Genomic DNA, 23,977 nt, shown 5'->3' with positions numbered 1-23,977 from the left:
AACCGTGAAATCATTGAACCTTTAGAACAAGGGAACAATTACATTAGTCTAGACAGGGAATTTAGTTGGCTTCCCTATTCCAATAAATCACTGCTCTATAATGCTTAGTGCAATGGATGAGATCACATAGGCAATACTGCATTCAAAGCTGTGAGTTTGCTTAGCACAAACTTATAGATTACAGAGTTTGATTTATGACAGAGTATTAAGAGCGAGAAAAAAGTGGAGAACTATCTACAAATATCAAAAGAGGATCTTCATTTTGTCTTAAGAAGAATTAATCAAGGTGCAAAAAGTATACGAAAGGCACAAAATAAAATTAAGAAAAAAGAAAACAAAGAGGGAAAAAGACATAAAACTAGACAGGGTACAAAGTTCTTGAACTGTGTCAGATAAAAAATATCAAGAAAATGGACTGATTTGGTTGGGTTTTTTCCCCTTAAAATTATATCAGTATTTTTTAAATTATTTTTTAATGTTACAAAACAGTTCTTCATTAAATATATAGGGCAGATGTACTCTGCTTAATTTACCATTTCTCTCAATACTTTCTGTCTTACTTTATAATGTTAATAGTTCTTCAGTTAAAAAAAATGCCAACGATTTAAATAAAAAAAAACCCAAATATGTTGTTAAAATTTAAAGGACTGTTTTGAGTAACCAGGGTTAGAAGGGTCTGGCCAATTTTTTAAGCTAAAATCCAGACTGCATCTCACATGCTAATTCTAGCCTTGTCCTTTGGGCTGAATGTCCATTACTGATTGGAGCACTAGCTATGCTTTTGAACTGTTTCATCTGTATGGAATCCAGTTTGTACTGTCTAACGTCTCTGTGCCAAACAAACCAAGGTACAATAAATGGGGCCTCAGATAAAAAGCACAGTTTTGATCTGAACTAAAATCCTAACTAAGTGCTTGCCTGTCAGGAGCCCAGACAGATGCCATTAAGCCTTTACTAGCTTTGTTCTCAGTCTGAGATTTCTGAAGTGCTATACATAGCTCTCATTTGTAGACAGTCCTCAATGGAAGGTGCCATTCAAGCTTGTTTCATCAGTTCCCTTATAGTCTAAGTCAATCATGCAAGCTTTTATTTACTATTTCCTACTTTATGCTGCTGGGCTCCATACTTAGGACTGAAGGAAAGAGCTTTTGGGGAAAATCGAAGCATGAGAGCAAGATAAGAGAAGGTAAAGAGGGAAACAATGAGGATATGTTAGATTATGGATTGTAAAATTAAAATCTAAATTCTAATTCTGCATTTTGACATAGTCTTAGAAACACTGACATTCTTCAGCATATGTTCGTCTTAACTATGGCCAATTGCAGCAGCAATACCTTACAGTTTAGATGTCCTGATGATTTCTTCTTTAACCCTTGTGGCTTGTCCCATGTTCAAGTGAGGGTTTTAGCAGGTTGATCATGTTTTAACTATATGCAGTATAGAACAGCCAAAATAGTTTGACATTAGAAATAAGTAGACAGAGATCCTAAAAAAACCCAAAGCCTAAGCTCTGTTCCTTTTATAAATATGCCAAAATGAGTGAATTTTGGTCAAGAAAACTCATACACCGCTTTTTACGAGACTTTCTGGTTAGGAAATATAATGTACAGTGAGGTTGGCTTTACAAGAAATGCACTTTGCTAGTTTTTAATGTAAGAGTTTCAGAGTTCAACCTTTAATTTTGCTATGCTGACTAGAATGCATTTCCAAATTTGGTTGATTCTATGACGATGGGGAAATTATTTTCTTAGTGAGTGACAGTTTCTGTGTTTACCTCTAGAGATTCAACAAGGAGCCAAGATTCCATCTTCTCAATGGTCCAACTTTTATCTAAACTCTTTAGTAAAGTATATTGAATTGTAAAAGGTCCTACAACCAGTAAATGATCATCAGTCCATGATAACTAAACTAATAACATATAAATGTATATACATAAAAGTGAAAATAGAAATTTAAACCCATGAGACTCAGTCAATTTTAAGACAGAGCTCTGGCACATACTCATACAGTATCGAAGGAGATTCTTTCTACAGTTGAAATAGGACAATTTCACTCAGGCTGACGTACTTCTTGATCTCAGTTCCTGTATTTTATCACAGATAGTGAGTACAAAACAAATTCATTGAAGCTGGAGAACCAAACAGTATTTTGAAATCTGCAGAAAGCTCTGCATCTTCCTTGTTCAGTTTAAGCGCGTTGTCTGAGAAAAAGGGGAACAAAAAAGGACCGAAATGTCACTCCTTCTCAGAGCTTCTCCCAGCTGCTGCTATAGGATATCATGCTCCTTCCTGTGCAAACGAGAATAATATTGAATAGATGGCTGTGACAGAGTGGCTGAAACCACTTGGGTGAGACGACATGCAATCCACCTTAAGTAGTACCCAGGGGGAGCGAGCCAGGGAGTGTATGGTTTTGACACCTCTCCAATGACTGGGGCAAAAAAACGACTTAGAAAGGACAGTGTGTAAATCCTTGCATTTGCCCCATCTGAAGGCAGCAAATATATGCAAGACTCCTGCACTGCCTCACTTCTTAACATTTGAGTTATACTCTGAGAGTGTGATACTCTGCAAATACAGAGATGGCAGGGGAAAGTATAGAAAAGAGAAAAAGGCTTTGATTTGTTCTATAGTCTGGGAAGAGTTTCTGCATCCACGTTTTCTTAAACTTTTTCTGCTATCATTTGATGTATTTCAAAAGATCTGCAAAAAAGGTCTGCAAAAACATCATTGGCAAGAAATCAGACAATATAGCAAGTCCATGTTGTGCAAAGTGTTTGCCTGTGATTTTCACACATATGTGTGCTGAGAATTACAGTTCTTTTCCAAAGTCTTTCTTCCTCTGCAGAGACTTCAGGTAGACTTCACGGTTCTTTTCACATGCTGTGGTTTTTTTACACAACTTATGTGCTGTTTTATTCTGGCTCCCAAATTTCTAAGAACAATAGAAATCATAGAATCATGGAATGGTTTGGGTTGGAAGGGACCTTCAAAGATTATCTAGTCCTACCCCCCTGCCATGGTGAGGATGAAATGAAATGAAACGCCAATGAAAAATGTAGGTAAAAATTGTTGTTTCCTTTTAGTCAGAGAAAACTGTGGGCAAACAAAACTTTGAGGGAAGTTTAATTATGCATGTTATATATGCATAATTATGCATAAATAAATTACAATGACATAAATCATATGACAGAAATATATTATATAAAAATATATCTAGATATCTCTGTGTAGATATGAAGGACAGATGGTAGAATTGCTTGTTTTCTCTACTTCCACATGAACTAGCAAATACGTTGATACTTTTGAAGAGCAATGCAGACAAAAGGTTTTGCTCTAAGAAAGAAAGCCAAGTATTAGCTATATTTTGTAATGATACCTGGCAGAACATGATGCACAGTACTTAGAATGGGTCGAGGGCTCTTTCTGTACAAATTGCAGAAGATCCAAAGCACCTTTGAGCTGCTGCTAACCCCACTTGGCATACAACTCTCAAGATACAGAACCAGCTCCGCCCAATATATGAAATAAAGCTTCTGTATCAAACGCTGCTGTCCCTCCCCTCTTAACATGAGATCTGTTTAAATTAGAAAGTAGAGAGCTATATCCTGTCACTCCTTCAACCTGTCATAGATCATAGATTGCCTGGCATTTGGAGAGTACTGTAAGACAACAGAGTTGTTTGGGGTTTTTTTAGACTTATGGAAGCTCCTTGTTAAAATATTGGCAGTGCGTCATTGCTCAAAGGAAGACTATACGGCAGAGGAGAGTATCTCAGTTCATGTATAGATGCATTCTGAAAGCTGTCACAGCAATTTTGACAGGAAGAAAGGTTTCTTTATTGTTCACTTCTGAAGTACAATAGCATTTTCATCTCTTTGGATACATGCTTCTGTTTATATTTTGAACTAAACGCACCAGTGATCTACATTTCCTCATTAAGATCCAACGCTTAAGAATTACTGAGAAAGTATTAACAATAAGCCTCCATATGGAAGTATAAATAATTCACACGTTGTGTGTTTTGTTCCATCTCTTAGGGAATATAAACTTGGCAACACTCAAGGTGAGTGTCATCATTAATTATAGTTAAAATGCTGAAGTAGAGATACTTTTCCTGACAAAGCAATGCACATAGCCAAACTTTAAAAGAAGTTTATAAAGGGACTGAATGGAAATTAAAATTATAACACTTATGTAGTTAGTTATGTAGTTACTGAACACTCAATCAGACATAAAACCACAGTTGCTGCAAACACTAGAGATAATTCTTATATGGCATGATATTTTTGCAGGATTCAAAAAAGCATCTGTGCGAACATCATGCATTTTAAAATGATGACTGCTATCACTTCCAGAATATGTGCTGGAAATATTTGTTCACTGTTATGACTCTGTCCTCACTCTCCATGCGCAGCCAGCCAGATTTTTCTAGAAAGTGGCTAAGTGTTTAAAAGGAACTCAGAACATTTCACAATACTTTCCAACTGTGTACGAGGACGTTCTGCAGTGCTGTTTAACTCTGCTGTAGATTGTGAAGTCTTAATTCAGCACTCAAAAAATTGACCAAGTTTTTTCTTCTGTTTGTTTGCTTTTCTTGTTTTTTGTTCTTTGGGTTTTGGGGTTGGTTTTTTTGCTTGTTTGTTTGTTCGTTTGTTGTTTATGTGTGTATGACTTTGCTGAGTTTGCATAGCAGTTGCCAGACATTTCCCTGTCATGTAATATACGGTCCCTGGACCATAATATAATTTCAGGATAATTGTCAGGCAGTCTATATCGTGCTATTTTACTCTCTCTGCAAGTAGGTTACGTAATCATGCTGCGGGTGTTCAAGTGTTTTGTGCAACTAAAAGATAAAGGATTTTTTCTTTCTTGGTCTGTTCCATACCACTGAAGCGTCTTTGTCACCAGGCAGATGCTGCATTATTATGGGAGCTACGCTACCAAAGCACACAAAGACATTAAGCACATCTGTGTGCATCGTCAGTCTGGATGCTCTAAGTAGATACGAAGCCTTTAGCAATCCTGAGAGCTGATTAGAGCATTCATTACACTCCTCCCCCACCCTGTCTTAACTGGTGAAACACATTGTTTGATTGTTTAATGCAGAGCTAAAGCCTTGGACCTAAGTGAAACCTAATCCTGAAAGTGCCATAGGGACAGAAGACCAAAACTTAGGTAGGCAGATAAAATTATGACAGGATTCACGCTGAGCTTGTACATCAACAAATCCACAGCCGCCAGAGTCCAAGCAGATGGGGTTTGTGTTGGTTTTTTTAGCTCCAGAAAGAAGTAAACCTGAACAACTGGAATAATTTTTTTTTTTTTATCTTTTCTTCTACAGACTCAGACTACTTAAAGGATGTAAAGCCCTTCTGAGAGTTTTTATTTTCTTTATTAACCCAATATCATTTGAACATTGTCATAAGTTTTAGGACTAGAGTTTAGAAATACTTGCTCAGTAGTATCCAAGTGGTAGTCTGAGGGCTTGAGTGGCCAGGGACACTAAATCTCATGCTCTTAAATAGGCACTTCATTCTGAAGAAAATAAATTTGATTGTGATGAATTAGTATGAACGAAATGCATGTCGATTTTAATTTCTTGTAATTTTTAAGTCTCATCAGTACAGCTAGAGTATAGGAAGCGTGACCTCCACAGCTGCTCTTCTCGTTTCTCTCACAACCACAAGACTTCACTGATGTGAATCAGGTTGATACTGAGTATTCAATGAATCTTCCTTGGCTCAGCTGCTTCTGGGTCTCAGTAACTAAAGGATAGTATTATAGGAACTGACTCAATCCAAGTGAGCTCAGAGGAGCCACTGATAAAAGAGCACCTCTCCTGCTCTTAACCTACTATTTGAGCTAGAGAAAAGGAAATGTATCTGAAAGCCCACAATTAGCAATAGTTCTTTCTTTTGCTTTTCTTGTCTGTGTTAGAATTAAAATGGTGAGAAGTCCTTGGGAACAGTACAGTAGCTGTCGTTGACTGGAAATCCCTGACAGGTTTTCTGGGCAGAGGGTGGAGAAGGAGATGAGAGATCAGGTTTCCAGCTTTGTGTTCTTGGGACACCCTTTCATGGAGAAGCATTTCCAACTGGGGGACTTGAATAGGGTTTTCTAGTGTTTTATGAAAAATAAAGTGGTAAATAAAAAAAAATAAATCAAAAAACAGGACAAGACCTGCTACAAAACCTTATGCTTTTGTGTATACTTGACTTTGTTTAAATGTTAGGTCATCTTCTCTGATCTGCCAGGATTACCTGTGTGGTGATGAATGCTTACATGATGCTGTGTCCTTACAGGGGGAGGCAGCAGGCAGATACAATAGCTGCCTCAGTGGGGGATTCAACCATCGTTTGCAGAGGGTATTGTTTCTCTGGAGAATGGTGAAGGTGGGTGATCATGAAGAGGATGACTGGGAGAAGGGCCACTATTTTTGTTCTCTCCAGCCTCTACAGAGAAATGCCCTTACAGACACTCTGTGACTGGAGTAATGTAGATGCAGGTTTGTTTTCCCTGTAATATCAGCCCTCAAGTGGAAGGTGAATGAAAGGAGCATTTAGGCTGGAGAATTTGAACACTTCTGTCTTAGATGCAGTGTGTTGTGATGGAATTTTACCCAGGCATTACCAAATATTCAGTTACGTGATGTTACATTATTGTTGTTAAAGTGGTGGCAGTATGGCTCCACAGATCTATTCATTTTTAAAACAGTTCAATTTTAAACAAATCTGTTTTCTCTACTCCACATTGTTCTCTTAGTCATTCCTGCGCTTTCACTAGTAACTAATATTGCATCCTTAACAGTTCATTTTGTTCCTAAAATATTATAGGCTCCCACGTAATGACAGGTGACTTGTATAGGAACCAGCCCAAAGTTAGTTTCTGTTTTATCGAGGGACACTACAAAACTCCCTATGATGGTTTTCTGGATTCAGTTATAAGATAATTAGAAAGTTTATAAGGCTTGTGTTTTCTAATTTCCCAAGTCATGTTCATTTCCATCCACCCAGATGATCATATACTTTGTTATTTTACAATTCCTAAATACGTCTCCTAAGGCATTCCTAATCATACAGTAGTTTTACAATTTTTTTGTAACACTGAGCTTTAGAAATTTTCAACATGGTTTTAAAATGAATTTTATAGTGCTAGAGTCTACCATGAGCTTGCCTTTAGTGTCTGCGATCCCTGGCCAGTTGCCAGCCTCAACAATGTAATTTGAAAAATAAGCTGTGGAAAAACAACTGTATGGAACTATGGGAAGAGATAGGACAGTAATTTGTCCACTTCCTGAGGTTCACGTTAAGAATGCAAAAATAACACCTATTATTGATCTGTAATGAGTGAAAAGATCTACAGGCACTGTTATCACTGGAATGTTTTGCATAAAGCACCAAACTGATTATTCAGGATAGCTTTTCATAATTACAGAATAACCTCTGTTGCTCTAGTCAGAGTTGAAAGCTCTGGGCCTTGTCTGTTCAGAGCTTTCTGGTAAACTTGTCGTTATAAACTAGTTCTTTTTCAATAAACTAGTTCTCTTTCATTCTTTGTTCCACTTTGCTCAAAGTGCTGTTTAATGCCTTTAGAGCAGAACGTAAAGTGATATTCTGTTGAACTTGAGCCTCAAAGCTGACTCAGTGATTACGAAGCTAGCACAGGGAAATGGGAGCAGGTGATTTTGATAGTCAAAGGAACACTGAAATTCTCTGCAGTGTTTTTGTTTGGATAGTTTGGAGTTTGGTTTTTTTGTTGTTTTGTTTTTTTCTTGAAGGTTGATTTTTTGCAAACTGAGTGTTTTGTTTCTTTACTGTAATCCAAGCATAGGATGAAAAAAAATGCAGCTGAGCTATTTTACTCATGCCTTCTATAGAATGAAAGTTTGCAAAAACCTGTAGCATTTTAACCATTCACACAACATCTTGGAAGAGATCCTTTTTGCTTTTCCTCATATCTTTGTTCAACAGAATTGACCACTTGAAGTATTTCCATTACTAAAATCAAGCAGTGACACTGAGATTATGCACTGTATTTCAAGATTTCATACTCACTTTGATGTCCTGAAGAGCTCAGAACTATGTAAAGTAGCCAGGTACAAGAGGGACTGACAAAAGCAGCCTCTGGCATGGCTATTCATTATTAAAATTCAGAGCTGGTAGTTACTATTTTTCTATAAGATAGCTTTGAATCAGAGTAAAAGCATCTTCCTGAAAAATCCTTTTTGAACAGAAAGTTCAGTGTCTTTTTCTCCATTTTCCCAGTCATTATCTCCTTTATCAAGACTCTTGAAATATCAAAGCATCGTTGTGTAGAAAAAATTAAAAACCCTGTGGTTTCAGATAATACTGAAAGCATATCTTCAGGTCATTGCTTAAGTAAAAGTTCCTTTGTGCTATGATCAAAAGTCTTGTGCACTCATCATATGAAACACCCTAATCAGAGAGCTTGTGTTGTCATATATTTTACAGTCATATCCATATAATATTTTTGGTGGAAAATATGTTAGAAATTTTTAAAGCTAGAAAAACTTTAAGGTATTTTACAGTATCTTTTCCGTGTGATTTACAGATTTGTTACCTAATGATTGTTTTGTTAGATAAGACAGAATTTTAAACAGCTATTTTTTTATCTACAAGATAAAAATTTCCAGATCAAAAAACTTTAACATTCTGAAGTTGAGTGGACTACAAAAGTCATGCAACAATGATTTATTGCAGGCTTTGAGATATTGTATAAATTGTATCAATATGTTTCCTTGTTTTCCATTTTTAATTTCAACAGTTAATATATTTTTATATTATCATCTGTAAGTGAAGGAAGTACAGTACAATCAAACTATTTTGCAGAGGTAACAGTCTTGTGAAATTGTCTATTGTTTCTGATATCCTAAATTAATTGCTTCACGGAAACCAGTCTTCTATATCATACTGTTCTACAAGTTTTTATTCACTTCTATCCTTACATAATGGTTTAAATGTGCTTGCTAACCAAGGATAGAACCACTGTGGCATGAAAGCAATTAATAACAGAAACTCAGAGGATGCACATTTTTTTCTAGTGTGAATGAAGTATCAGTATTTCTCCTCATAGTTAACATTATGTGTACAAGCAAGTTCTTTAGACTGCCTCTTTGTTTTTCCCTTTGTAACTGAGAACACAAGTATCATACAGAATGGCAGAAGTCTTTCTCCAGGCATTATCAAGCACCAGTTTAGTTACCAAAGTGAAGTCCAGAAAATATTCTTGAGACGAAAGAAATTTAGGTTGATATTTCCCTTCGACTTTAGAAGGCTATCAGCTAGAAAAACTGCACACTAAGCATCTTCTTCAGATGAAGAAAGATTATGTGTTTCTTCTCAGACTAGAGAAGTCCAATTTCTATGTATTTTCAACTTTCTGAGGGCACTCCATGCAACCTCAAACTCCACAGGAGCCCTCTGCACCTGCAAAAGGGATTTTTACCCCTACAGTGTTTCTCATTCTCTTAAGAATGGGAACTTCAAGCTTTGGAACAGGCTGCTGAGGGAAGTGGTTGAATCTGCTTCCCTGGAGGTATTTAAAAGATGTGTAGGTGTGTTGCTTGGGTATATGGTTTCGTAGTGGACTTGGCAGTGTTAGGTTTATGGTTGGAGTTGGTGATCTTAAGGGTCTTTTCCAACCTAAATGATTCTATAATTCAATAATTCTAATTTAGCGTTTCCAGTGTTAACTATTTTCTATGCTACAACACAGCCTTAGCTTGTAGGTTATAAAATATGTTCTGCTATAAAATGAAGGAAGGTACTCAGACCTTGTTTGAAACAGATCTATGTGCTCAAGCACCACAGCTCAGAATAAAAAGGGAGATCAAAATTAATAATTTTTTACTCTATTCAGGAATATTATAACTTTATGTACAGATTTTTCAGTTTAAATAGATGTTTTAGATTCTTAATATCACAAGCATTTATTCCATCTGTTCTTATGGAACTAGCTGATCGTTTTCAATTGAGCTGCAGCATTTCTATATAGTCATTGCAACTTCTGATTGCAAAAAGCTTCCTCTACTGTGGAAAATGTCTGCAGTATGCCAGCCACAGCATATCTCACTGTGCAGCAAAATATGCTTTCAAAAAGTAGATAAAAAATGTGCATTCATCACTATCCTGTCAAAACAATTAAGCCACTACCCATAAATCCCATTTAGCTAAACATTCTGTGGTAATATCTAATATGCAGAGTCAATGCAAGTCATCAATCCTGCATCATCATCCAGTCTAATCTTCTAGTCAGAGGACTTCATCTATATCAGTTATCTAAAATGAAGAGAAGGCAGAGGTATGGCACTAAGAATTCCAGTCTCTTCTTTGTTCTTTTTCTGTTCTTTGACATTATGTAGCTGGATCAAGGTAGAAAGCTGTTTTGGCAATACCTGCAAACGTTACAGAATGTAATAAAGATGTTTAAATATTTAATTTATATAATTGATTTACTGAAGGAGAAAATTAATAACTTGCATTGTGGAACCAGGCATTAATTTTTTCATAGACCTATAATGAAAATAAGGGAAATGAGTAAGAAACCTTTGAATAGGAGTGTTCAGAGAAGGAATCTACTCTTTTTGCTTAGACAAAGATCGCTCAATGTCATCCAGATTGCCAAAGAAACAACTCTGAACAATCCTGTGTAATGCTTTTAGGCTTGCTAGAATCTCCCCAAAAGTAGGAGATACTTTGATGACAGCAATTTCAATTTCTCCAGTTATGATTCAGGTTTTTTTTCTAATTAGCACACATCTAAGGTATTTAAATTGTCAAATGAAAATGCTGATATGTACAAGGCAGTGCATTTTTGTCCAAGATGTTCTCTTTGTAAAAATAAACAAAAAATTAAAATGCAGTGGGATCTAAATCCATTTTCTAGAGATCAGAACTAAGACACCACCATAACTGAGGCTGTCTGCAGAGAAACATAATGTACCTCAGAAATATACTGACATTATGTAGTAGGTGAGGTTATTATTAGCAATATGGAGGTTCAACACAGAACATGTAAGACTTCAGGTGGGTAGGAACTTTTTTTTCATCCTTGTGGTGAAATAGCATTCTTTCCAGCATTTTTGTGTAATTGTCATGTTGACTAGTTTCTTTGAAGTCAGACAGGAGTATAGCTTGAATTCACTTGTATTGTTTACTTTGGGGGCTGTTTGCATACAGAAGAACATGGAGCAGTTAAATAGCAAGACTATCATCATGTAAGTCAGTTTAAGTGGCTCACAGACACTGTGCTACCAAAAGGAAGGTATCGGCCCCACCATGACAGCTATGCTGAGTAGACAGAGAGATGCAATACTTTTTCACTTTTGACAGGAAAAAAATGGCTTTCCAAAATCTTCAGCTCATATGCAGCCTCATCCATTACTTTTTTTCCCTTTTCTTTGGCCATTCATTGAACTAGTTTGCATGGTATTTCTCCTAACTGTGATCTTGGGCAAGGGAATATATGTGTGTTTCCAGTACTGATTTCTGTAGAAATAAATTGAGACCAAATAATATTGCCTCTGTCAGGATTCTTTACACATGTCTTTTTCTTTCTGATCCTACAACTCTCAATATGAATAATCCTTTTTCATGGAATTATTCTCATTTACTTCCTTTCATAATAAAAGAAGATAATTTTCAAGGCTCTTTCAGCAAACGTTAAGGCTCTTACCACCATGAAACATGAACTGAAAAGGTAGGAGCTTTATCAATCCTTGCTACACTGTAGGTTTTATTTTTGTTACACTGAACTTTTTCATTTTCCAGTGAAAATAATTTGTTTTAACCTCTCCCCATACATTAATTCAGGTGAGCCAAATTATATTATCCTGGTTTACTTAGTCTGCCATTTTTCCTTTTGACTGTAAAAATTTTAGAGGGCTTTCACCAATACCTGTATGATATTACTGATAGGGAAAGTTTTTTTGAACATCAAGGCATATTGAAACTGTGGATTTTACACAGAGAAGGGTGGGAGAAGAACCCATATGAGGGAAGGAAACCTTCATAGCAGAAGGTTACTAGATGGAATTGATCGCCAACTTATCCCTGCCTAGCACGTAAACATATCTACCTCTCGTATTTTGGAGTCAAATGGTAAAAATGGTGAGGGAACCTGACCAAATGATCAAATCATATTTTGGTTTAAGATATTTTACTATTATACCAATTCAGTTCACTTTAACTGATTAAACTTAGGTTTATCTTCGTTCGAAACTTGAGTATTGAATTCAATGTCTGCTTTATTAATAGTAATCTGAAAATTCTCTGAGATCAAGATGATTTCTATAGTTAGATTAAGGTGTTGCTTTCTACCTGGTGACTCACTGAGAAGTAAAAACAGAGTTTGGAGTGTTTTAAGGAAGTAACAAAACAAACATAGGAGAAAATATAGTAGCAGAAAGAAAAATAAATCAATATGGCTAAAAATATAATCATGAGGTGTTCCCTTTCAGAGTTTTATAGAGATTCAACATGTTGGATTATATTACATGGAATGGAATGATGGAGAAAGCTGCACTGGAGCATGTATTAACAGAAATCCTATGTAAAATAAATTATGTGAGTGTCGTCGGACTCTGAAATATTGAAATGCTACTTTTTCTGCTTATATAATTTTGCCCACTATCCCTTAATAAATCATCTATGGAATATACATTTAAGGCCATTTGACATCAGATTTAAAAGCCTAAGTTTTGGCCCTTAAGTCTGTTGAAGATGGCCTCTTAATCCTTGGGGGAGGAGCTGGAAGAATTTCCAAGAGAATTTTTGTGACTTTGATTTAAAATTATCAATCAACTAACACGTAAGTAAAGTTTCAGTACTTCCAGGGTTTAATCCTCTCTGTTGTGATGAACCGCCTTCATTCTCATATCTGTAAAGTACCTAGATTGTGGGATTACAACATTTTGATTCTGCCATAACAAAATAAACAAACATCCCTGACTTCTTTTTAAGTTCGAGGAAGAAGGCATAGAATGTCCATATCCTGGCATCCTTTGAGAATGTTAAAAATTATTCATATGGTCTGGGATGTCAGAAAAGCAAACTTTTCATTGATTTACCAATGAAAGTCAAATAAAATATTTCCAAACTATATAGTTGGAAGTGGAAGATTGCCAGAAAATGATAGGCTTGCAAAATTCGTCATGACAGGCCAGTGAGAAAAAATATTTTGGTTATTGCATAGAAGTTGCAGAAGAGATTTATAAAATAAGAATGAATTTATAAACAAAATATAGGGCCAATATCACCTGTGTGGAAACACAGTTTATGACATTTATGCTTCAGAGAAAAGAAAAAAATTAAAAATTCACTTTAAATTCTAGACAACCGAAGTCCTTCAGCGCACTTAGAAAGCTCTCTCCACCAAACCCCCTGCTTGTATAGTGCATAAATCTGTTGGCCAGGTTGTAGGATCTTCCCACTGAATCTGATACTTAGAACAAGATGCTAAATTAGACTTCTGGAATGGCCTTCCTTTGCAAAGTGCCAGCCTCAGTGACAGAAGGGTGATTAGGCTCTGAACTCAGGAAATTGGGGGTCTATGACTCTGAGCCTACACTTAAAGTAAAAAAATGCATGGCTGGCTCAAAACCTGAAAACCGCATTGAAGAATCAATATGTGCTGCTATATTGAAACAATAATCAATGCTAAAAATTGTACACCTCTAATTACTGAAGTGTGATGATTCAAACACACTAAGACTCTCAAAAGGAATGACCTATGCACAATGCATTTTATTTATTCAAACTGATTTTCCCCACATGCAAAGAATAATTCAAAAGTAAAATTTAAGCATAGAGAAGGTGATATGTAGGTTCCTTCCAGACCTACTTCCATATAGTTATCTGGGAAGATCTCATATGGTTTGATCCTACAAATTCTCTGCCATGTAAAAATATAGGAAAAAAATGTTGGAGGAATTTATTTTGACCATCACGGGTTTGTTCTTTTGGCACTCATTAGTCATACTGCAGAAGTCCATTAACGTACTATAGTTAGGATTAGAAATGACAAACATTTCTGGGGAACAAGTATGTACTGATGACATAGTCACATTGGGAGGAATTAAAGCACTTACTTTAAAATCAATATATTTACTTAGGGCTTGTATTTATACATGGCCATGCTTCAGCAATGTTTCTGTGTCTTTGTGAAGATTCACCCTGAAACCAGTAGAACTATTTATTTGATATGCAATTGGCACATACTGCAGTGCCTTATTAAAGTCAATCTTGTGAAAAGCTAGCAGAGAGCTGAAGTTGCTCGGTTAAGAACTAGGACAATTTCAAATGGAAAAATTATTTTAACATGTTTAGACCAACTGAAGCATTGAAGCAAAAATGTGTTGAACTTGTCACGTTGAAGAAGAGCAAAGGGGAAACTAGAAAAGGTTGAAAAATCTTGACTCAAAAGTTTTGAAGTGAGAAGTTCTTAAATTTTGAAATTAGGTTTTTCTTTAAAATAATTTATATTTAATAAAGGAAAGGTTAAACCACCTCCCTCCACCAAAAAATTCTAAAAATATTATTTGGTTTTCAATTGTGGTTTGACCAATTAATTAAAAAATAAATTATGCCTGTAGCTCTACTCGGTTCCACACTGGTTCGTTAAATTCTTGGAAAGACTGGATGTCCCTGTTTCAGCTAGGACAGAGTTAATTTTCTTCCTAGTAGCTGGCACAGTGCTGTGGTTTGGATTTAGGATGAGAAGAATGTTGATAACACACTGATGGTTTAGTTGTTGCTGGGCAGTGCTGACACCAGTCAGTTTCCCATGCTCTGCCAGGGGCATGAGAAGCTGGGAGGGGGCACAGCCAGGACAGCTGACCCCAACTGGCCCCAGGGCTATTCTATACTGTATGACGTCATGCTCAGCATAGAAACTGGGGGAGTTGGCCGGGGGGCAGCGATCACTGCTCCAGGACTGGCAGGGTGGTGAGTGGTTGCATCACTTGTTTCTTCCTGGGTTTTGTTTCTCTTTCTTATTGTTTTCCTTTTCATTACAATTTGTTGCTGTTGTTGTTGTTATTTATTATTATTATATTTTATTTCAATTATTAAACTGTCTTTATCTCAAGAAAACCCACGAGTTTTCTTGCTTTTGCTCTTCCAATTCTCTATCCCATTCCACTGTGGGGGGAGGATGAGTGAGCAGCTGCGTGGGGCTTGGTTGGAGCTGGAGTTAAACCATGACAGGAAGGAATGTTAATTCACTGTAGTTATAGTATAAATTTAGTAGGTGTTCCATGCAGAAAAGTAATTTCAAATTGAAAGTGGCCCTTTAAAAATGTCAACAAAATAGAGCTTGTGGGTTTTTATATTTTTTCGTATGACCTCCTCTACTTATATGCCAAATCTTGATTAAGAGTCAGTTTTGTTAATGAAAGTAGATAATTTCAAAACCAACTTGAACATACCAATAGGTGTTATATATCATTGTCTTAGGACAGTAACTTTCTATCTATTGGGCAATATTTTGTTTCTGCCACTGTCCTGTAAACTTAAGAAATTTAAGAGTACTGTGACATGAAGGAAGAAGGTAAAGTCTACCAGCTTGTACACTCTTAATTAAGCATACCTTTAGCCTGTGTTTAATTTTATCTTTTTAAAAAGAAATGTGTAATTAATTCATTTTTAATTAAAATGAGATATCATATCTCACTTACGTTTCAATGTTTTACCTTAACAAAGAGCTTGTAGTTAGAAATTATTAAAAACTAAAGAATTTGTATGAACACTAATAAAAGACATTGGAGTGATAAGAAATACTCACCAGTTTTCAGATTACTGCTAAGGTACACAAAATAACTTTCATGAGGAAGAAATATTAAGGGTGGAAAAAAGGAAAATCCATTTTGAAGCTTTGATAATCCAAAATGCAATCCAGAACTGAACAAATCTGAGGTGAAATTTTAACACTTTGAAGCTATGGCTATATTGACAAAGTAGTTTAGACAGGTAGGAACAGAGCTCTAGAACAAAGCAGTGGTGCTGAGAAGCTGATATTCATACTGTAGGTGTTTGAGGGATTTATTTTTATTTCTCAGTAGCTTCAATCTCATCCTATGGATTAAATGTCCACATGCAGTTGGACAGCAATTTCTAATCTAGTTTCATATGCAAGCAATCTAGTTCAGGTGCCTTGAGATCATTTCAACATGCAAACCAAGTAAGAGGGGGTAGCTGCGACACTCATTCCTGATCCAGACTAAGCCCAAAATGCAGATGAACCCTAAGGTAGTGTCAACCTGGTGTTGCAACTCTAAGCAGTGCTGCAGTTCTGGCATGAAGCCCCTGATCAACCTGGCTTCATGAATCTTGTTGATTTGATTTGAAGAGGTCTTTTGGTTCATGCTAGATGGATTCCTTTGGGAGGAAACTAAACTTAGAAGCCTATCACCAGATGTGCTTTAAATGTGCTACATCTGCCTAAAGGAGACATAAAGGTCTGAAACAATTTGGCCTTTGGACAGTGTTGGGAACAATTTCAATCAGGACACAAGACTAAAGCTATCCCAAAATAGAAACGTAGATACTACAGATATATAGGCTTCAGGATTTACCTTCTTCAGTAAGAGATCATCTCCTTTTATGTCAATTTATTAATGTAGATACAATTTAATGCACAATGTGTCTATGAATAGTGATAGTAACTTACTGTTGAAAGAGCCTATGTTTTAATTTTTATTAAAACCAGTCTCATCCTAAAATTGGGATTGCCCCAAAGCTCCTTGAAGGTTTGTGTATGGCATCCTAAAGGGGTGAGACAGGAAGAGAGAGATTTGTCACCAAAGAGAAGTCAATAGTTAGGAGTTTGGGCACTTGCCTGGCAGTGAAAGACGCCCATTGTTCTGGGAGGTTACAACTGCGATTCGGTAGGAGATGTTTAGGTACTAGTTCATGCAATATCTCCTGCTCCAAGTTTAAGTTTTAGGAGAAGTATTAGACTGAAATGTCTTGGAGTCCAATTACAGTCACCAAGTTCCCCCTACTTATCCTTTTTTAGTATTTTCTTTATAACCCCCTCTATTGCTCCCACTAAGCTCCTGGGATCTGACAGTACAGAACAGCTTAATTCTCCTTTCATTAAGCTAGGGTAGCTAAATTTTTTTTTTTAGCTTGTCTGTGAACAAAATCTTCTACTTTGATAATTTTTCACTTCTCTGCCTAGATCATAAGTATTTTATTATCAGTGGATGAAAGAGAATGGCTGCTCAGCTGGAAATTTGGAAGATGAAGAAACTTGGGAGTTACTGAGTTTTGTCTTTGAAAGAAAAAGGACACAAGAAGAAGAAACTATTGTATGCCTGTGTCTGCCTTGCCTTACCTTCTACACAGACCAAGAATTCATTGTGTAGCCTTTAGAACTAGATAGGAAGTTATTTAAAATACTTCCTATGGATAACTTACAGCATGATATAGTAAAACCTTTGGATTAGTTTTCTCTGGATTATGCTTGAACCTTTCTTTGGTGGATTAAGTATCACAAGCAATGGTTATACCAGGTGAAACCCTACTGTTGATAATGTATGGTGTCTTTCATTTATAAATGGGGAACAAAGCCTTTTGAATACTGAAGATCATTTAAATATTGGTGATAAATAATCACTATACATCAAAAAAAAGAGCTGAGGTGTTTCAGTTTTCAGGCCAACGTTCCAACTATAACATGTTAATAAGTTTACCTTGATATGTTACCCATCACCTCAGAAATAACAGTAGCCTGTATATGTAGAAATGTTAAGTGTTTTTGCCGTAGTGCTGAAAAGTATACTGTAAGATATCAGGGCTTTCACCTTTTAAAAGTGTGATGTGCATCATTTGAGCAAGAGACCTTTAATTTTCTGAGGTGCATTTGACATAAATGACCTAAATTGTAATGTTCTTTTACAGAGGCTCAAGGTGGGTTGGCCCTTACCTTCTTAATGACTGTATACTTTGCTATAAGCAGTGAAATCTTAGCTAGACTATTTCTGGTTTATCTGAATATTTCATATAAAAGTTCACATTAAGTTCTCGCTCTTGACAATACTGCTAAAAGTGGCTGTTTTAGCAAGTTTTTAGGCTGCCTGGTACAGAGGAAGTAGAGAGGGATAAATAGACACACAGGAAGACACAATGTGAAAACTAGTGCTCTAAAACAATCTCTGAACCAATACTTTATGACAACTACCTTCCCACACTTGTCTTCTTATTTGCGGCAAATATAGTGCAATTTCTTCTAAAATGCCTCTAACTGAAAAGAAGACTGCAAAATCATGCTGAAGGAAATTTCCTTGGTATTTTCTTGGCGGCCTTAATGAGTATTGTAAATATGCATATTGGATAACAAAAAAAAAAAGGGTATATTAATCTTGGACCTCAGTTCAATCTGTTAGTGCAACTTGGGGCTTTGTATATGTGCCAAAAATATTAACAGCAATTCACAATTACAGCTATGTAATGACCTAGATAGTGACAGGTGGATGACATTAGTAGGTTCACCAGCTAGACCAGATGTTCCCTGTTGACTTACCACTCATTAGAATAATTTATATGTACGTAGGTTTGGAGCTTTCAAACTGATGGTACAATAGGTATATGCTGATAAATTCTATTACGTTACAGTTATAGTATCTCTGGATATTACAGTGACTAACAATTACATAGCATTGTCCAGTATTGTGATTTTCTCTAAGTTTGAGAACAAATTTCCTTAGTGAATAGGATTCTTTTTCTTTTCTTTTTTTTTTTTTAATTAAAATGTTGACATGCTTTTATTTCAAGGTAAAAAATAAAATTAAACAATCGATTTTTTTTTAAACTAGATCTTCATGTGAGAACAGGCTCCTGTTATTTTACTCAGAAATCTTACCCTGCTTATACTGAATTAGTAGAATGGCTATCCCTGCACCAGGAAACCTTTTCCTTTGATAAAAACCAAATAAAAATATTCTCCTACCATTTTGTACAGCTTGAGAATTACAGCGTGCTTAGACAGAGAACAACAGTTGCAGGAAGCAGACATGCCTACTTTGGCTTATGGTCGAGACACCAGAAAGCAGTGGGAGTCAAAAAGAGAGGTTTCCAGATCAGAGACTTTCCTGATGTAACGTGGCAGCCGCTTAGCCCCCCACAGCAGCCAGGTCCCAGCTCTGATCTCTTCCCTGCTGGGGCGGACTATGCCACCATGGGCAACCCTGCTAGCTTTGTATAAAGGCATCTGGTTTTTGCTGGCACATTAATTCTTGCACACTGGTCTCATGGAAAGTTGCATCAATGGTTATTTTATAAACGTGCTTTCCGGACCGTTAGTGGAAAATGGAAGGCCCCCCACAGCAGCCAGGTCCCAGCTCTGATCTCTTCCCTGCTGGGGCGGACTATGCCACCATGGGCAACCCTGCTAGCTTTGTATAAAGGCATCTGGTTTTTGCTGGCACATTAATTCTTGCACACTGGTCTCATGGAAAGTTGCATCAATGGTTATTTTATAAACGTGCTTTCCGGACCGTTAGTGGAAAATGGAAGGAATTTACCATCCAGAGTTACTGATGGTAACAGCCTTTTTCTAAAAGCAAAAATACTCATCTTGCTGCATACATGGATGCTTGTCTATTTGGTTAATGTCAGGTCATATGATTTGCGGCCTCTGTTTTTCTTCAGGTTTTTGAAACAGAAAGAAATTACTATCCCATTTTTTAAACTGGGAAAACAGTGATAACTTTCACTGATATAGAAGTGCTTACAGGTATTTTGTGTGTCTACATGTGACTGAAATAAACCTGGGAATTTTCTTAATCTGGAGTACATGAAACTATAAACATATTGTTAGGTACATAGGCTGGCACTCTAGAGGATAATAAGAAAACAGCAGATGTTAAGTGATCATAGACCCAGCGAGATTATGAGTTACACGTCCCTAGGAAGTTTATACAGATAAATCTACAGGGCTCCATAATAAATTGAGCTCATTTAACACTTAAAAAATGTTCAATATTATGTCGTTTAGTTCTTATGGCAACTGTCATTGAAGATATAATAACAATAAAAGTGAAATCAGTAGTTTCTATAATTCCAATGATTATTGTTAAGGGAAAAAAAAAAAAGCCCTCTGTCTTTACATAACACTTGCAAGAATAAGCAGATAGAATAAATCATAGTCAGTCTCCATCTTCCATTTTGAGTTCTGCAGAGGCTTGTGCTTCTAAGAAGAGCATCCCAGCTGCAGCCTTTGCAATGGCAGAGCTGTCAGAGCTCTGCAGATGTCAGTGAAAGGGACTGCCAAAGCGTGTACCTCAGCCCACCTGAAGGTAATGGGTCTACGGCATTGTGTCATCTTCTACAAGATGAGACAAAATTTTATATACCAAAAGAAAATGCACAAACAGTGTACAAGACAAAGTCAATAGCAATAGTTTCCATGTTTGGATTAATCTTGAGTTATCCAGGAATCTGATTTTGATTTGCTTTCCCAGTTTTTCAGGGTATGTTCCTATCCTTGGAAACAGCTTCATCCCCAAAACTATTCAGAGACCTATTACTCCTCTCCAACATGTGGCCTAATTACAATTAAATTCAGGTTGCCCCTCTCCATTCCTTCCCGATGATGACAATGACCATGTTGTAGACTTTGTTCAGAGGAGCTGAAATACCTGTGTGTTAGCTAGTAGGTGAGTGATGACATCCCTTCGAGGACAGACCACAGCAAGGGTGCACTGATTCGTTCACAGGCAAGTTACCATGCATTTCTTGTATATCCTTTCTGTGGAATAGCTCCAAATGAGTAAGAGCTCCTTTAGAGTACCCAAAAACTTAAGGGCTGAAAATGTTTCACAGATCAGGACTTAACCATAGCCACCATGATATGGTCGTTCACTATTGATTTGGTATGTGGTTGTTGAGCACAGAAGGCAAGGAACAGGCATGGTGACAGCCATCCAGGAGCTCTGGGTATTTTAATAGAAACGCTTGGGTGCATATATACGTACCAGAGACTGGGTGTTATTTTGTTTCATGTCATCCTCATAACAGAGTTTTTTGAGATGGTGCAAGTCTGATCAGAAGAGACAACAATTTTTTGTCTAGCTAGCAGGTGCACTGCCTTTTTTAAATGCTCAAAGACTTCATAGCATTTGGCCATGAAGTTCGTGACAACCTTTAAAACAGGAACAGCTACTCCTTTGCAAAATTGGACTTGGTCAGCTGCAATTAACAAGTTTATTTTCCCCTCACTTAGATCTTCAAGACAAAGTAATTCCTTCCAAACCACCACTCTTTATTTCTTATTGAGATTCTCTGTTGTGGCTTGGGAGTCGTCTTGCTTACAGGACTACAAGAGACCAGTATGTAGAGCAACTGGGTTACATCTGAACCCACTGGTGGGATTTTCAGTGATTTGTTGCAGCAGTTTTGTGATAGGGGCAGATCACAGTGTTCATATAATGGTGGATAGGCACCCAACATTTGTCTTATTTAAATAGGAAAAAATTTCTTTAGAAAAATTTTTGTAAATAGACATGGATTTTGAGTCTAATGGCTTTATCAAGAACATACACAGGAAACCCAGCAGGGATGCAGATAACAATTATGAATGAACAGGAGAAAATGCATTCGGAATGAATTGGCAAATTTTCAGGTCCATGAGATGAACTGGGATCTACAAAATCCCTATGAACCTGGAGCTCCTGATTTACTCACCATAGTTCCTAACTGAACAGAGAGAATTTAATTTCCTTGACTCTTTTAAGATGTCACTGCTGTAAATAAGTCCACTGGATCCAATTTACCTCAGTTACCACTTATCGATGATGAAGTTGTAGCCTACCTTAAAGCCAATGATTATCACGTATATGTTTTCTTTTCATGTGCTGGCAGGGTTTAGCTCTGGTACATCTACTAAATACTAGATCTTGGCCCAAGAAAATGCACACAGAGATCATCCCCAGACTTCTATAAAACTAATGGCTGCTTCAAAGCCAATACATTTCATAGCACAAGGTTATAAGAGGTGAGCTTTTGCATGTGCAAAAATTGGAAGAGATGAGAGATGGTTTAGTGTTTAACACTAGTTCTGTCCTTTATTGAAATACAAAGGAGAAAAACTGGAACAAGAAAAAATGTGTTTTATGAAAAAGAAAGTATTTTCAGAATTTACTTATGTAGGATAATGGTGTAAAATGCTAAATTGTGTTTTATACGTTCTGGGCTGATATTTCTGCCTTAAACCACAACAGTGTTTTGGAACGGATAAGTTGTCACGGTACTATAAAATGTGTTTACAGTATTTCATAAGCACCTGTGTACCATCTAATGTAATCTGTAGAGAATGTTTGTTGGTTTTACCTTTTAGATGACACTCAGAAAAAAAGTTCTGTGTTCAATTTGGAGTGCCGTGTTTTCTTCGTACAGCCTGAGCTCAGTAAAAAGCCACCACAACAAGATAAAAAGCAAATGAACAAACCCCCCCGCCCCTTTCCTAACCTGTCTGCTAACTTCTACACTAAATGTGATTAAAATGACTACTGCCCCCATCCATGTTTACCCAAAATATAGCTCAGTAGTGTAGAATTTACTTATTCTGCAATTTTTTTCCCATGTCTGTTTGCACTTTGTCCTAGCCTGCATTTATTCCTTTCCTAAATTGGCCAAGGTAGGCTGCCCTACTTGACATCCCCTTCATCCTCAGGAGGACCTGATGCTGAAGCGTTTCTCTTCAGAGCTCAGCATACAGTGGCGGCGGCTGCCAGCAGAACTCAATGTGTAGCAGCTCATTTACCAAGGGCTGGGGCATAACTCCTATTCGCGCATTGGCAGAATGATGGGAGAGGCTCACCTCAGGAGCTGGAAGGCTTGTGAAAGATGATGAGAAAGGAAAGAAAAGGGCCAGCACCTGTGAGACAGCAGTTCTAGAATATGTGGAAACTGGCAGGGAACTACTTGGAAGCAGAAGTCCAAGAAATTTAATCCATTCAGAGTTTTACTTGGTAAATTTTGTGAATGTTGAGTGTCCTAGTGTTAGGGAAGAAAAGCATTGTTTTATGCAGTCTGTCTATGGTTATCGTTCAAAAGCTAGGTTCTCATCTCTCTTGGTGTGTTATTTTAATATAAATTATATATAAATGTGTATGTATATTAAGTATGCTTCCAGGATGGCTTTTGACTAGTAAGTTGCTTTGTAGCTTGAGGAATGCAAACAAAATCATTCAAGCCAGTTACTCTTCATTTTATTTTCATACCCAGGACCCTGTTCTGGTCGCCTGTATGGTCAGCTTTGAAACAGGGTCTTTGACAGTAGGCAAACTGTTGAGCTGGTAATTATTGTAGCCTTGCAGTGAATGTGATTCTTTTAACCTTGGGTTTTTTTGTCTTTCATTGTTGTTATTTCTTATTTATTTTTTTTAACCCAATAATCTTAGCACACTCAATTGTTTTTAGCAGTGCTTTGCTTTTCTTTAGTATCCACGTGTTGTGGAGATGTTTTATTCATGTCTGAGTTATTTTCCTTCTGAAAATGTCAAAAACACTGTAGGCACTTCAAGCTTAGTGTGTTCACTGTACTACAAATTAAATCTTCCTCCATCTATAATTATTACAAGCTGGGTGTTTTTCCTCCTCGTGATTTATCTAGGAGCACACAAGACAGGCTGGTTTTATAGACATAGGATGCCACATAGTTTAACTATGTCTGTATATGCTTCCTTTTTCTTGTAGGTGCATAATACACAGGATCTATCACTGAATATAGACTCCTTGTGTACTTATTTGACCTTCTTAGTTTCCCATCTTTCAAAAAATATTTAACATTTTGAAGAAATGTTGTGAGGGTAAGAATGCTTTGACATTAAGATGAAGAGTTACTCTTAAATCTAGAAGAGTCCATCCTAAATCTTTGAATAGGTTATGCAGTGGTGTCGTGGTTTAACCCGGCTGGCAACTCAGCACCACGCAGCCGCTCGCTCACTCCCCCCC

The sequence above is a fragment of the Egretta garzetta genome, unplaced genomic scaffold, assembly GCF_000687185.1.
Source record: "Egretta garzetta isolate BGI_Z169 unplaced genomic scaffold, ASM68718v1 scaffold264, whole genome shotgun sequence".
Taxonomy (NCBI): domain Eukaryota; kingdom Metazoa; phylum Chordata; class Aves; order Pelecaniformes; family Ardeidae; genus Egretta; species Egretta garzetta.
This window is presented reverse-complemented; position numbering follows the sequence as displayed.